The 14,339-nt window shown below is 38.9% G+C and overlaps 2 long non-coding RNA genes across 2 annotated transcripts; one reads left to right on the top strand and one right to left on the bottom strand.

The window, feature by feature from the left end:
• Positions 1-459: 459 nt before the first annotated feature.
• Positions 460-8,202, bottom strand: LOC143360970 (uncharacterized). The gene is made up of 2 exons (XR_013083387.1): positions 3,139-8,202; positions 460-3,086 (listed from the first exon to the last, which is right to left on the bottom strand). It is a non-coding gene; the product is annotated as an uncharacterized LOC143360970 (long non-coding RNA).
• A 1,659-nt stretch (positions 8,203-9,861) lies between these two features.
• LOC143360793 (uncharacterized) lies at positions 9,862-13,332 on the top strand. The gene is made up of 2 exons (XR_013083346.1): positions 9,862-10,316; positions 10,406-13,332. It is a non-coding gene; the product is annotated as an uncharacterized LOC143360793 (long non-coding RNA).
• The last annotated feature ends 1,007 nt before the right edge of the window (positions 13,333-14,339 follow it).

The raw sequence follows: 14,339 nt of genomic DNA, 5'->3' as shown, positions 1-14,339 counted from the left end.
AAATAGATTAAATACTCTGGTAAATAATGTGTGGAAAATTGAACATTTTCAGTGCTCGCCACATGTTTTTGCGCCAAACAATTTCAATGAAATTTTTAACATGTATACGACAACTGAAACGAAATCTACGAATCGTAATCTTTCAATTTTCATTAGAGTTACAGATAAGAAAAAAAGAATTGTAAACATGATGACCTTGACCGTGTCCTCTACGATTTCAACCAAAAGCAATTTCTTTCTAAAGTGCACAGCTGGTAAATTAATTCTTCCAGCATCTCAAAAAAAAAAAAAAAGGAAGAAAAAAGGTCCAAGCTGTTTCGACTCATTTGCAGAAAAATTCCTCCACTTTTGCAGGATGCGCAAAGACTTCTCCGACCGACTGTACAACTATATGTATATATACCTGTCGTATACATGCACACGTGTATACGGCTCCGCACGCGTCACGAGGCGTCATAGCGTGTGTTCCGGTCGCCCCTCTTTCTTTTTCAAAATGTCGGAAAAACAGAGAAAAAAGCCGTAAAAAAAAATTGTGAAACGAGTACGACACGACAAACAAAACGGGAGGAGAATGATGCGCGCGTATAATCGAGAGAGCACGTGTTGCTGCGAAACGGAAATTTCTGCGAGAAGTGGGGGGAGGGGGAAAGTAGTGGTAACGATTACACGAAACAAACAGAAAACAAAAACGATTAACGGGCGTGGCGTTTGCAAAACAAAAATATTATAAATATATATATAAATATAAATAAATATATATATATATTTAAATATATATATATATATATATAAAAATACATGTATAAATCTATGTATAAATATTAATGTGTGGCTGTGAACACATTTCATTTAGATACTATGTAACGTGATACAAATTTTTGAAAAGGAAAATCGAGAATGAGCGATCGGCGCGACGATCGGAACGAGTTTGCGCGAACAGGAAACGGTCGGAACGATCTCACCTGTCTCCCCTTTAATTGTCACCGTGCGTTGACACTAATAACGAGTCAAGGTACGATTTCAGAAAATCTCCGATCGATCGCGAGGAACGAGCAAAATCGAAAAGTTCCCGAGGATTGCTTCGATTTTCGCGAGAAACGAAAAAAAGAAAAAAAAAATAGGGGAAACCTTGAGCCCGCGAACTTCGGAGGAATCTTTCAGCGACACACATAATCGCACACATGTGCGCGCTCGAGCGATCCTTGCGGCGACCCTAACTCTCGCGTCGCGGCGGCAACTGCTTGCATAACTTTCTTTATTAGATACCGTAATTATTTAATACCGCCAGCGAGAGCGTCGGTGCCGCTCGAAACTGTGGTTGTGTGCGACCGCGCACATGTTCTTGTATGTCGATCCATAGGTGTGCGAGTATGCGAGCGCGGCGACGCGGATTATGTGTCTGCGCGTCTATACATGCTCTATACACGCACAGAAACAACACGCTGCGATTTCTGCGGTCTTCGACGAGTGTGCGTGCAAAACGAGAGAAAGAAAGAGAGAGAGTGAGAGTGTGAGAGTGAGAGAGACAGTGTACATGTGTGCACGGTATACGCTCTCTGCGCGATGTGTGCGTGCGTGTTGGTATCGACTGGTGACCCCGTTAGTTAGCTCAGAGCTCAGTCACTTTGCTCGTTCGCTCGCCCGCTCGCTCATCGGTTAGTCTAGCAGGCCTCGTTCGACCAGCTCGCTCAATCGCTCACTCTTCCTTTCAGTTTGCAGGCGAAAGTAAAGGCCTAATAAAAACGCCTGCAAACTGGTTTTTCTGGTATATCGCGTGTTAATGCTAAGGAGAGCCAGGCCGACTGCTGTGTGCACCTCTATCCGGCTCTGCTCTACGCCGATCTACTACCACCGAGTCTAGACTAACCACTACTTCAGTCCTCGTCGTTAGAGTCGTCTTTTTCGACCGTTCGTTCGTTGCCAGCCTTGCCTCCAAACTCTGCTCACCTGCGCACAGAACCGAAACGCGTTTCTCGGTCTAACGATTTTCCAGCGACAGAACGTCTCGATGGACAAGCCCTCACGGAAGATACACCACTAGACACCCCCATTAGCGTTGACATTGGCCCTAACCATCAGGCTCCTGCTCACCTGGGTTCAAAACAGAAGCACTCAATTGCATTTCCAGGCCCGCGATCCTATCATCCTCCTAGCCACAGAAGGCCTCAATGGACAAGTCCTCACGGAAGAGCACTAGACTCCCCATTAGCGTTGACATTGGCCCTAACCATCAGGCTCCTGCTCACCTGGGTTCAAAACAGAAGCACTCAATTGCATTTCCAGGCCCGCGATCCTATCATCCTCCTAGCCACAGAAGGCCTCAATGGACAAGTCCTCACGGAAGAGCACTAGACTCCCCATTAGCGTTGACATTGGCCCTAACCGTCTGGCTCCTGCTCACCTGGATTCAAAACAGAAGCACTCAATTGCATTTCTGGGCCCGCGATCCTATCATCCTCCTAGCCACAGAAGGCCTCAATGGACAAGTCCTCACGGAAGAGCACTAGACTCCCCATTAGCGTTGACATTGGCCCTAACCGTCTGGCTCCTGCTCACCTGGATTCTAAACAGAAGCACTCAATTGAGTTTCCAGGCTCGTGATCCTACCACCCTCTTAGCCACAGCAGGCCACAATGAACAAGTACTCACGGAAGACTCCTCACTAGCGTTGATTTTGACCTGGGTCCTAACCGTCGGGCTCCTGCTCACCAGGGTTCAAACTGAATCCCCCGAAAACTCCAAAACACTCGATCGCATTTCTAGGCTCGACCTTCCCAGCGACAGGTCTCATTGTCTCAATAGGGCCCTCGCTGATGATACTTCTACTAGTGCTAAACGCATTAGGCTCTACGATCGTGTTGACATTGGTCAGCGTCCTAATCGTTAGACTAAACTTTGTTGACTCTGATCACCTGGACTCGAACCAAATACCAAAACCCCCAATCCATCACGTTTGTAGACTCTCAATAGACAGGTCAATCCTTTTGGGAGGTACCTCTACTAGATCTAAACGCATTAGCTATAATCCTGTTGGCATTGGTGGGTATCCAGACCCCACCTGGGTTCGCTAAAGTAACCTGGGTGACCTTCTAGGCTTTGGATGACCTAGGCCTGGAGGACCTTCCAGGCCTGGGGGACTTCTAGGTCCGCATGATCTCCTAGGCTCTGAGTGTCCTTCTAGGGCCGGATGACCTTCCAGTCTCTTGATGTCCTGTTTGAGCAAAATAACAGCACGAAGTTCTTGAAGACCCCTAAGATCCAGGTGATCCGTCAGGTTGAAAGGATACTCTTTATTGTGCAGAGTCCTCGAGGAAGTATCCTGCTTGGACCTTGAATATCGAAGGGTCACCTTATCATGAGTTGTCGAGTCCTAATGGAGACTTGTAGACTAGTGGACGTTATCAGCATTTGAACCAGGTTGGCCTAATCTAGACCTTGAGGATAAAAGGGACTCGAGTCATCTTTCGATGAGTTATCAGTTTAAAGTAGACATTATCATCATTCGAAGCAGGTCCGATCCCGAATTTTGCGGGAGATTGAAAATTTATTGTAAAAGTGAGGTTGGAGCCGTCCCCTTCGTTGGGTGGCTCCTAGAATTGAAAATATGGAATTGAATTCGAACCGAGAATTTAGAATTGAATTTCAATCGAGAACTCGGCGGCTCTTGGAATTAACAACCGAGAGTCTCAGGTCCTGTCTTCCCATTCGGCCCGAATCCTGCAATCTTCTAATTGTTTTCAAGATCACGGCGGTGATAGGCTAATTAAAACCAGAAGGTGACTCGAGTCGTTTACCGACTTCAGACTTCAGCTTAATCTTGCGAGGAAAGTTGGCACTCTCAACAGACTGTGGTGAATCGAGCTTGTCGGGGAATTCGGTGCTCTTTTCGACAACATGGCTGCTTGGATACTTTGTGCCGAGTTTTCCTGGAACTTTGTCAGACTTCTTTTCTTCGATGCGGTTCGTGTGAACTCGGAGGACCCCTCCCATCAAACCAGCGACCGAGTAATTTCATGCACAACATTTTCCAATTGTCAATTGCAAGAAACAATAAATAAAAATTAAATTTATACTTTATCTCTTCACGAGTACAAACAGTGCAAGAGTATTAGATTCTCCTAAACTTTTTGCAGTACAGTTATTTCTCCAGATATGTCGCCAAGGCCTGGACTATAAATGTCGTGGAGTTATCCCCACTACCGCGGGGTATACCTCGCGAGGGGCCTCGGAGGTGTTGACATATATCGGGAGTCCACTATATTTCGACAATCTTCATGCAAAACAAATTTTTTTTATTAATTACAATATATAGAAGCTACTTATGAAATTAGTGTTTTTAAATTTTTTTAATATTATCCCGGTTTTCTTCCTTGCAATTTCACTTTGTTTAATTCCGAAGTCTCCTGGCGATTCTTACGCGAACGACATCGAAGATTAGGCGAACCGGAATGAAAAGACAATCGAGCCCGTCTCTTCACTGATGTATTATTAATTATCAATTTAATTCCCGAAAGCTTCAAACAGCGTTCTCGACATCGATCATCGTCGCGATCTATCTGTTTCGATCTGGATCATACTGATCGTTTTAATTTTAGGTGACATGATTACGATATACTTATATATACATATTATACATATTTCTGTTGTATAAACGAAACACGCGTTAACAGTTAAACTTTTATTCAACATTTTTTGTCAATTTTAATAGAATACATTCTACAATACAGATGCGTTTTTAAGCATTCTTTTTTATGGAACATCAATCAATGATTCTCAGTTACACTCGGAGCCACGCTTTCCTCGGAAAGTAAAAATGATTGATTCGCGTCGATACAATAAGAAATTTCTCATTCCAAAATATTTTTTTAGATGCATATATTATGAAAGAGAAAATTAACTTAGAATAAATTCGCGTTTTAGATGGCGCATTGCGCGCCGCGGAAATAGATAACGATTGATTGTTGTTGAGGGATCGATTCTCTTTGTTGTTTCAATTTTTATTCACATCATGCCTACTCTGTGTATTATTTAGAAAATTTTTTAGAATTAATGCGAACAGTTACGTTCGAGCACGGGAAAAACAACTGCGGATATTTATGCGAAAAATAGAGAAATTATGTGTACAGTTTTGCAAGAGTACCGGAGCCGCATAATTATTTATTTATTTTCCGCATCATTTTAATAAGTCGCAAACGCCAAATCGTTTGATATTTTTCCTATTTTGTGTTTTCACCGATGCGTAAAATCCGCAGTTTAGAAATAACAATTTTTTAGAGTTCGCAAAGTGAGCCGAATGTTTTATAGAATAATTTATTCGGCGAATCGTTTCGTTGCTTTCGATCGGCGATGCTGGAACTGGAGAACGCCTCACGATCTCGCGTGTGGTAAGCCGATCGATCGATCGATCGATTCGCTCGGCGATCAATCACGAGAACGGGATCTATGGGAACGATCGAGGGATCGAGTCGTCTGCTTTATCGTGACGAATTTCTCGACAGCCGATTTCGTTCATTAACTTTTAAAACTCTGCTCAAAACTGCGGGTACAAAATGTTTATAAACAAAATTAACGAAGAAAGTTACAAAAAAAAAAATAAATTTTCTAGCTTTAATTACGATTTCCTATTTGTGTGTGTCCCGTTTTCATGAGTATTCTAATGGTACGTCATCGAATCATTTTTATATAACTAAAATTGAATAAATAAAAAAAAAACAGAAAGATTTCCACACTGTAATCAACAATTCCAATTTCTTCTTGGAATTTCGGAAACGTTTGAACGTTACTATACTGGATGAAAAAAAAATCGATTAACTCCTTGCACTAGGCAGAAACAATTTCAGTGTTGATAAATTTTATTTGTAAATCTAACTTGGTATAATGCAAAGGGTTAGGAACGATCGAGTGCTATCAATCGTTGATTTTTATGAAAAATAATAATTTTCAAAAAATGTTGCAGGACGTTTAAAATGTCGAAATATAATGTTTGTTCATAAGTTTTACTACCGTCTTCACAGTTTCGATTTGTATTCATTTTCGTGCATAAAATCCCAATTATCGTTGGCAATTATTATGCAAAATAAAAATTGTCCAAGTCGACTGCATAGTGGACAATTAAATTAACATGTACAATATTCATAAATTCTTCTTCGTTTCTCACTCGTTCGTTTGCACTAAATCGGCAGTTTAATTGCTGTATTGGTAGTTAATCGATTGTTGTCGAATTTTTCGAAAATTGTTTACGCTCGCGGTAAACATTATTCTTCCCGTACAATGTCGAGCGAGCATGCATCGCAGATTGATATCAAGGTGGATAGTCATCATCTGAATCATTCGTACCAAAGACGCACAGTTGTTCGCTTTTCCTTTTGTAAATAATCACCGGGGGCGCGTTTAGGGTTCTTCTTCGATCCGAGGATCTCATGATCTTTATAATTCGAAAACAATTCTGTCCGTTAACGAGCTCTGTCTCATTTTAATTATCTCTTGCCCACTTTCTCAAAATGTCCTGTGTACTCAATGGCCTAAACCTCGTCGAGTATGAAAATCATACTCGAGAACAGTATTCGATGAAAGTCATCATTTTTGGTCATCGACTAATTGTAACAATAATCGATTAGTTAAATACGATTATAGTCTACCTAGAGAAAATAAAAGAAATTGTATGAACGGCCATTTTCATTCACGGTTATAAATAAGTCATCACGCGTACACGTCATCGATAATAATAATAATAATACTAATTTGTGTTTTTGTGTTACACACTATCTATAAATATTTTAATATAGTCAAATGATCTATGAATTTGTTCGCTTGTATTCGATAATCTTATAAAAATTCCTGTAATCTGTTTATTTTAATGTCTTTATTTTATAATATTATATTATAACTTTAATGTACCGAGAGCCTGTTAAAAGACTTTTTAACGACTGTGTTTCCACAAAAAAAAAAGCTCGACTATTTTAAATAATAATTTCAGAAGAAGTTACGCTTACAATTATCCCTTACACTTAATTGGCAAATCTTCAACAATCTCCTCAATTGTTAATCTTTCGTTTCGGGACTGTTAGAGCATGCAGACAAATCACTATGATCCATTTCGAACGGTTCGTCGACGTACAATGATCGAGAGAATTAAAACTGACGGCCTTGTACACCGAGATATTGATACGCCATTGCAAAGCGACATTTTAATGACCAAATTTAGGGTCTTTCTCCTAATTCGAAACATGCTACGAGCAGTTTTGCGACGGGAATTAGGGTACATTTTCTGGATCCCTGTGCACAGTTCCGAGAGGTAGAGTGATCGACGATCGATCGATCGGCGGCGGCGGCGGCGGCTGCAATTGATTTCACTGATTCCTGCGAAACGAAAAGTTCCGCAGGAATCATTCGATTAGAACGGTCGAAATTGCCACGAAGCATGATCAAAAGAGACAGAGAGGACTAGTTCCTGCGACGAACGGACAGGAAAGCCGGCTGCGTTCTGTCGTTGTGTAAATAAATTAATTCGTAATTACGTCGCGTCATTATTAATTCGTCATGATTCGAAGCGTGCAGCGTGCGATCGATGCCTCGAGCAGAATCGATAGCTAGGCGGATGAAAAGAAACGAAAAAGCAAAGAAAACGATGATGATGATGATGATGATGATGATGATGTTGATGATGATGATGATGATTATTATTATAATGATGATTATAATGATTATGATGATGATGTTGATGATGACTTGATGATGATGATGATGACTTGATGATGATGATGATGATGATGTTGGTGATGATAGGTCGGTGGATAGCGAAAACTATCGGATACAACAATGCGTTATTGATATTCTGCGGATCGTTCAGTTTCTTTTCTGTTTTTTTTTTCCTTTTAATTACTATCGTTATTATTAATTACCGCGTAATCGATCCGCAATGTTCGAGCTGGAACGTGAATAATAACCATACGCTCGCCACACCGATTTTTTGTACGATGATGCCGCGCGACACTGTACTCGCCCCGATGATTATAATGATTTTTATATTTGAAAGAGAAGAGGAAATAAAATGCATTTACCAGACACAACACTATGGTTATTATTCAGAGGTTTGTGAATTTATTTTCGAAGATCTGGATCCCTCCTTTCGATCGACACGCTAACAGCGGATCGAGTCTCGATGAGATTTAATCATCGAACGATCAGACTGCGGATTCTTTCGCGGGATAAAGATTGTTTGAGTCAATCACAAATTTGTTTCTCCCTTGAAATATTTTTTTAAGCGGGGTTTTTTGTTCAAATTCTTTCGATATACCGTTACGATTTTCACCTAATCTTTTTCTTTTTGTCGCAATTGCATGAAATCCGCAGTCAGTATCGATGACACTTAACAGTGGTGCTCTGATTTTGGAGAACTGTGTTTTTCGATTTGGAACCGCATTTCAGTCGAAATTTATTATTCTACTATTTTTTCAATTTGACAATTTCTCGAGAATCAGTTGCACTTTATTGTTCATTAAAGGTGAAGAGGAACCTTCTTTCTGTCAACCATGATTATTTATACAAAACTTCAGCACGTTTCTCAGTGATGTACACTCGTTACATTTAGTTTGTAATGTTGAATACAGTATAATTTATACCATACTACCCGACACAGACGCTACAGTATAATTTTCTCAAGAGGAGGGTAGGTGATTTATCTTTTCTTTTTTTTTTTTGATAAAGTACAGGGGGATGATGTTGCTCGATCGATGCTCGTAATCACAAAGCAACAACGAAGAATGTAGTTAATGAAGTATGAATGAACAGGGGTGGAGGGTTGGGAATGATAGCGAGGGGTCAGTGATTTTATCACGCACAACCTCCTATCGGTTTTCCCGACTGAACTATCCTTAAACGCTTATGCTTTTTCGTGTTGGATATTTTTGAGGTGCTTCTTGATCCCTATACCATATGTAGAAAAATTATGGTTGAGTAGTCTTCGAATATTTTGTTTCAATTTGGAGATACAATTCTACTTGACTTGCATTTGGAAACACTAATCTGAAGAGGGTATATCACGACTTAATAAAAATTGCTATGAAAAAGATTGCCTCGTGTAAAATACGATTATGCTTATAATTAAAACGAGAAGAGTCGACGAGACGCTGAGGAGATCGTGCGTCCTGCGGGAAATTTAATCGTCGCCATTTTTAATCTGCGCGTCCCTTTTAAAATTACCTGGATCAAGGGATCCTTAATCCTTTCATTGTTCTGCGGGAGAAAGGGAGAAAATCGCGAAATGAGAACGAGTCTCTGCGAATTCCTCGATATAAGACCAGACGACCTTTATTAATCGAGGGGGTACACCGCCGAGTTTCAAATTGTCGGCAAAATTAAAAATTTTTAATATCACGAAAATATCTTTCTCGAGGACACGTGGCAACACCTTGACTGCACTTTCTTTATTTTGTTCAAAGTAAGTACAGCGAATTCTCGATATATGTCAGCAACACGGGTCTTGCCAGCGACATATATCGTCCAGGAGTTTACACTCCTCGGCATCCGAGGCCTCTCGAGCTTCGTGGCCCCTCACGGGGTATACCCCGCGGTAGTGGGGATAATTCCGCGACATTTATCATCCAGGCCTTGGCGACATATATAGAGAAATCACAGTACTGAAGCGAAATTTTTGTCAACGGTCCTATATAGTTTATCTTTATTGTTTGATATAGTGATTTAACAAGATCAGATGCACTGGGAGCCACAGTGAAAACAGTTTTATTATTTTTCGCGATGTTATATATTATTATTTAATCGATGCAACACATCCTTCCATCGTTCTATCGCCGTCCTACGGGAAACCCCATGAAACAAAGCTTACCGTTTCCTCTACACGAACGCGACAAATCCTGAAACATAATCGCAACTTTTCGTCCAGAATTCGTCCGAAAATCATAACCGATCGAAATACTATCAAGATAAAGATCATCGTCTCATGGCACAGACCTCTCTGCATAAACAATGTGCGAGAACCTTTAGCTATGTAATTGCTTGAACCGAGCGGCGGCAACTAATTAACAGACTGCGGAGCTTTGTGCAAAAATTGTCTGCGTCAATTACGAAAAAGGGGAGTCACGTATGGAATTAATTTCTGCTTCTAAAATAATTTTTATGGGTATAATGCACCTATGGTAAAAATTGCATCAATTACGAAGAATGGGAGTCGAATGTAAAATTGATTTCTGCTCTTAAAATAATTTTGATATAATGCACCTATAATAAAAATTGCATCAATTACGAGAAAGGGGAGTGACATACAAAATGTATTTCTTCTCTTAAAATGATTTTGATAGGTATAATGCACCCATAATAAAAATTGCATCAATTACGAGAAAGGAGAGTCGTATAAAATTGATTTCTGCTCTTAAAATAATTTTGATAGGTATAATGCAATATTACATGTGACATATGGTTTCTTGTATTTTGTATGTCACCTACTCATTTTCCCGGAAACGCATAAAATCCGCAGCCTACTAATTACATAGTTCTATAAGCGACAAAACGAGTGTGTGAGAGAGAGAGAGATAATTTTCACGATTGTCGAACGAGCGAATTACTATAAAAGAGAGTGCATAAGTTAAGGAATGGGAGTATAGTAGAGGCAGGTTCGGGACCACTCTCCTAATTTTCACAGAAATCAGGCGAAAGCGACGAGTAATTACCAATGAGTACCATTTTCCCTCTTTCGCCAGGTTAACTCCAAACGACCGCCATTTTCTATGTCTTCGGCTGGACTATTTTCTCTGAAAACGAGGGCTAATTGAAACGTTTTAAGATTGTGCTTTTACCCGTGAGCGAAGACACGCGGCTACTGTACCGGAGGAAAGTACCATTAACAATAGACTGCGGACTTCAGTTGCAAAATAAAAATTGTCCGAGTCAATTATGAGACGGAAGAGCCAAAACAAAATTGTTATTCTTTCTGTAACACTTCGAGTGCCGATCCAGCAGCCTGAAAAATCTTTCGTGTAATTATTAGCAATTTAAAAAGTAACTTACAGTAATTTGAGTCAGTACTAAACGTGAGAATCACGAAGATAACTTTTCTAAATTTTTCAATTATTATTACGCTTTGCAAAACTATATATTAGCGTAAAGCTTCTTTTTTATATGTCACTCGAAAGCTTATTAAATAGGTTTCCGGTCGGTGACATACTGAGTCCAGAAAATGATGGAAAAATTTGTAATTTGGTGGTCCCGAATTTTAATTAATTGCGATTTTTAAAATTAATTTCGATTTCCGGCTTCGAGCAACACGATTTTGTACGGGACGAGATGAAGCGATGAATCGATTAGGACAATAGACAATGAACGAACGAGAAGGTCCAGGGGACGTAGAACAACTTTTTAGGGTTAAATAAACATTTAGCACTTTTCGAGCAGACCTTCGTGTGGATCTCGATCCGAAAGGGAACGATCGAAACTCGAGCAGACTGATTCTGACGTAAATCACATTGTAGATATACATACCTGTTAGGCTGTACAAATACATTCTTTTCTGATTAGGGTAGGATGTACTATAACGAGGATTAGATCAATTAGTAATAGAACCGTAGGAAATTCGATTAGACTGTAGCAATGGCGTCGTCGGCACATATGAAATATTGTTTCCGAATATTTATCACTAGACTGCGGACCCTATGCGTTTATAACAAAAACAATTTTACAACAGTAAAAACATTTCAAGACTTTAAGAAATTTTTTTGATTATTTGCAACTTGTTGCAATGGATGCAGACAATTTTTATTTCGCATAAAATGTCCGCAGTCTAATTGTCACATGGGGACAACAAACTAAAGAGGATTTATTAATGCATTTTTCTTTGAGTCAAACATGATATTATTAACAAAATTATATGCGAAACGGAATTACTGTTTGCAGATTACTTTTAATATTGCACAAATTAAATCGTAGCCCTTACGTTGGTGAACTCAATTATTATTTATGAATAATTAAAGTATATTCTGTTCTGACAAAAGTACGCATCGCTTCCTGTGCATTTATAAATAATTTTACAATTAAGGAACCACCAATGTGTTACATTTGAAACAATGTTGCATTGAGAGAAAGGAATTAATTTGTTAAAATCATGTTTTGTTAAGTCGACAGTTTTACAAAAAGTATGTGTTTTTTAAATGTAGAAAGACTCAACTGTTTTACAATACAATTTAAAAAACAATGTATTGTCATCAGCTGAATGAAAGAAACGATATTTCATATGTAAATAGCCTGCGGATTTTTATGGAAAATAAACATTGTTCGGGTCAATTGTAACAAACCGAAAATGAATAAAAATGTAGCCTCACTTTTAATTGTCTTAGGAGGTCGAAAATGGTATAACAATATCTTTTTAATATTTTAACAATTGACCTGTACGTTTTTCTTCTAAACGCATAAAAACCGCAGTCCACTAATAAATAATTCTATTATTCGGTCGCGAACCTCGTGCGGAATTTTGTTGCCAACAAAATCCATAAAAGCGTTACGATCCTACCACAATACATCGGTTATGCGAATCCGGTAAGGGCTACTAACCTGTATTTGTTATACTTCCAGGTTAAATATTCTTTAGTCGTCTGTTTTCTCGGTCTCGTGGTTACAAAAATGTAGAATCCTAGGCGTAATTACGATTTTCTATGTGATTTTAGTAATTGTTAACTGATTACAGAGAAGTGTAGTTCTATAATGTAGGAACCGGAAGTCCTCGACGCATCTTCGACGAACAGAGAGAGAGACTGGTCTCGAAACGATTTACAAACCGATCTGTTCTTTCCTGAGATTCGTCTGTACGAAACAGCAAAGATTATTTGTTACATTATTTGTTAATTAATAAATAGACTTTGTATCCGCGAAGGTACGCGAGGAGGGAACATAGAGAAATATGAAACAACGATGCACGCACACGAGATGTACGGGAATCATGGATTAGATGATTAATGTTAATCGGTTTTTCATCGATTGTCGATCTGTCGATAATGATGCTAACGATAACGATATTGATAAAGTTTAACATTACCCGTTTATACGTTAAAAGAGGAAAATCGAAAAAAGGGGAGAGAAGTTGTACTGTAAATTTCAATCAAGTGCGTGTTTGTGTGTGTGTTTGCGTGTGTGTGTGTTCGTTTTGAAAGAGAGAGAGAGTCGTCTATTTTGAACGAGATGAAATAACAATGAAATGTTCAAACGAGTGACATGATTTTTTTCCCTTTTTTTATTTCTCTGACTTGCCCATGGGTAATGTATTCCTATATGTAAGGAACTGTTAATACCTATAAAACACGAAAATAAATATCATATAAACACCGACAATTCTTCAACGAGTTCATTCTGATCTATACCCCCTTCTGCATACTGCGAAATCTTCGTTTTCATCATAAATTCATTTTTTTCATAGTCACATTTTTCAAAGAGATTTATTTATGCAAAATTGTCACGTTAAAAACTCAAAAATAACATAACATTCATAAATTCGAATGACTTCTCAGTTTTGTATTTAATCACTGGCTAAACAAAAAGTTGAACAAAAATTTTCGAAAAGATTGTTTGTTGCAAATCTCGTACGTTGATCTACAAGCGAAACAGTACGTTCACATAAACTTTGGCATCGTTGCAAAATATATTTACTAAAAATACATATAATTATTGCATTTTCTGATTATCAGCGATATAATTGCAAAAATAAAGCAACGATGTTCCGTGACATGCGACACGTTTCGTCGTTATCGTGAGCAGCTCATTACTTCCACTATCTGATCAACATCATTGTTCTAGGAACGGTGGAATACATATTTGCGTACTTCAGATAGCTGAAAGTATTGATAACATTGACGCACGAGGCCGAACGTTTGCAATATAATAATTGATGGATAACAAGTGTTCATAATTTCCGGTCGCAACCGCGTGAATATAAATTACCATCAATTTGTACAATTGTAAATAGAACGTTATTAGCACACCCAATAATTAACGTTCGTCTATTCCACTGTGGTTATTAATTATTATTAATTTTGGCACATTAATATGTACGTCGACCTGCTTTCCTAACTGATCCACCCGGTCGAACGCGAGACTCACACTAATGCAGGCGAACCAAAAGTTTGCAAATTTAAAAAATTTTTCATTTATCTTATGAAACTATTACCATCGTATTCGTCTCGTTTTTTCCAATTAAAATGACACCAAACACGACATAGTTCCGATCACAATTACTTGTGTAACAAGCGAAGTTCAAATTCGGGTACCTCTACCGTAAATGTCAAGTCGGAAGCTTTACGATCGTAACTATGTCGTGTTTGGTGTCATTTTACTCGGAAAAA

Source organism: Halictus rubicundus, chromosome 14 (assembly GCF_050948215.1).
Source record: "Halictus rubicundus isolate RS-2024b chromosome 14, iyHalRubi1_principal, whole genome shotgun sequence".
Taxonomy (NCBI): domain Eukaryota; kingdom Metazoa; phylum Arthropoda; class Insecta; order Hymenoptera; family Halictidae; genus Halictus; species Halictus rubicundus.
This window is presented reverse-complemented; position numbering and strand designations above follow the sequence as displayed.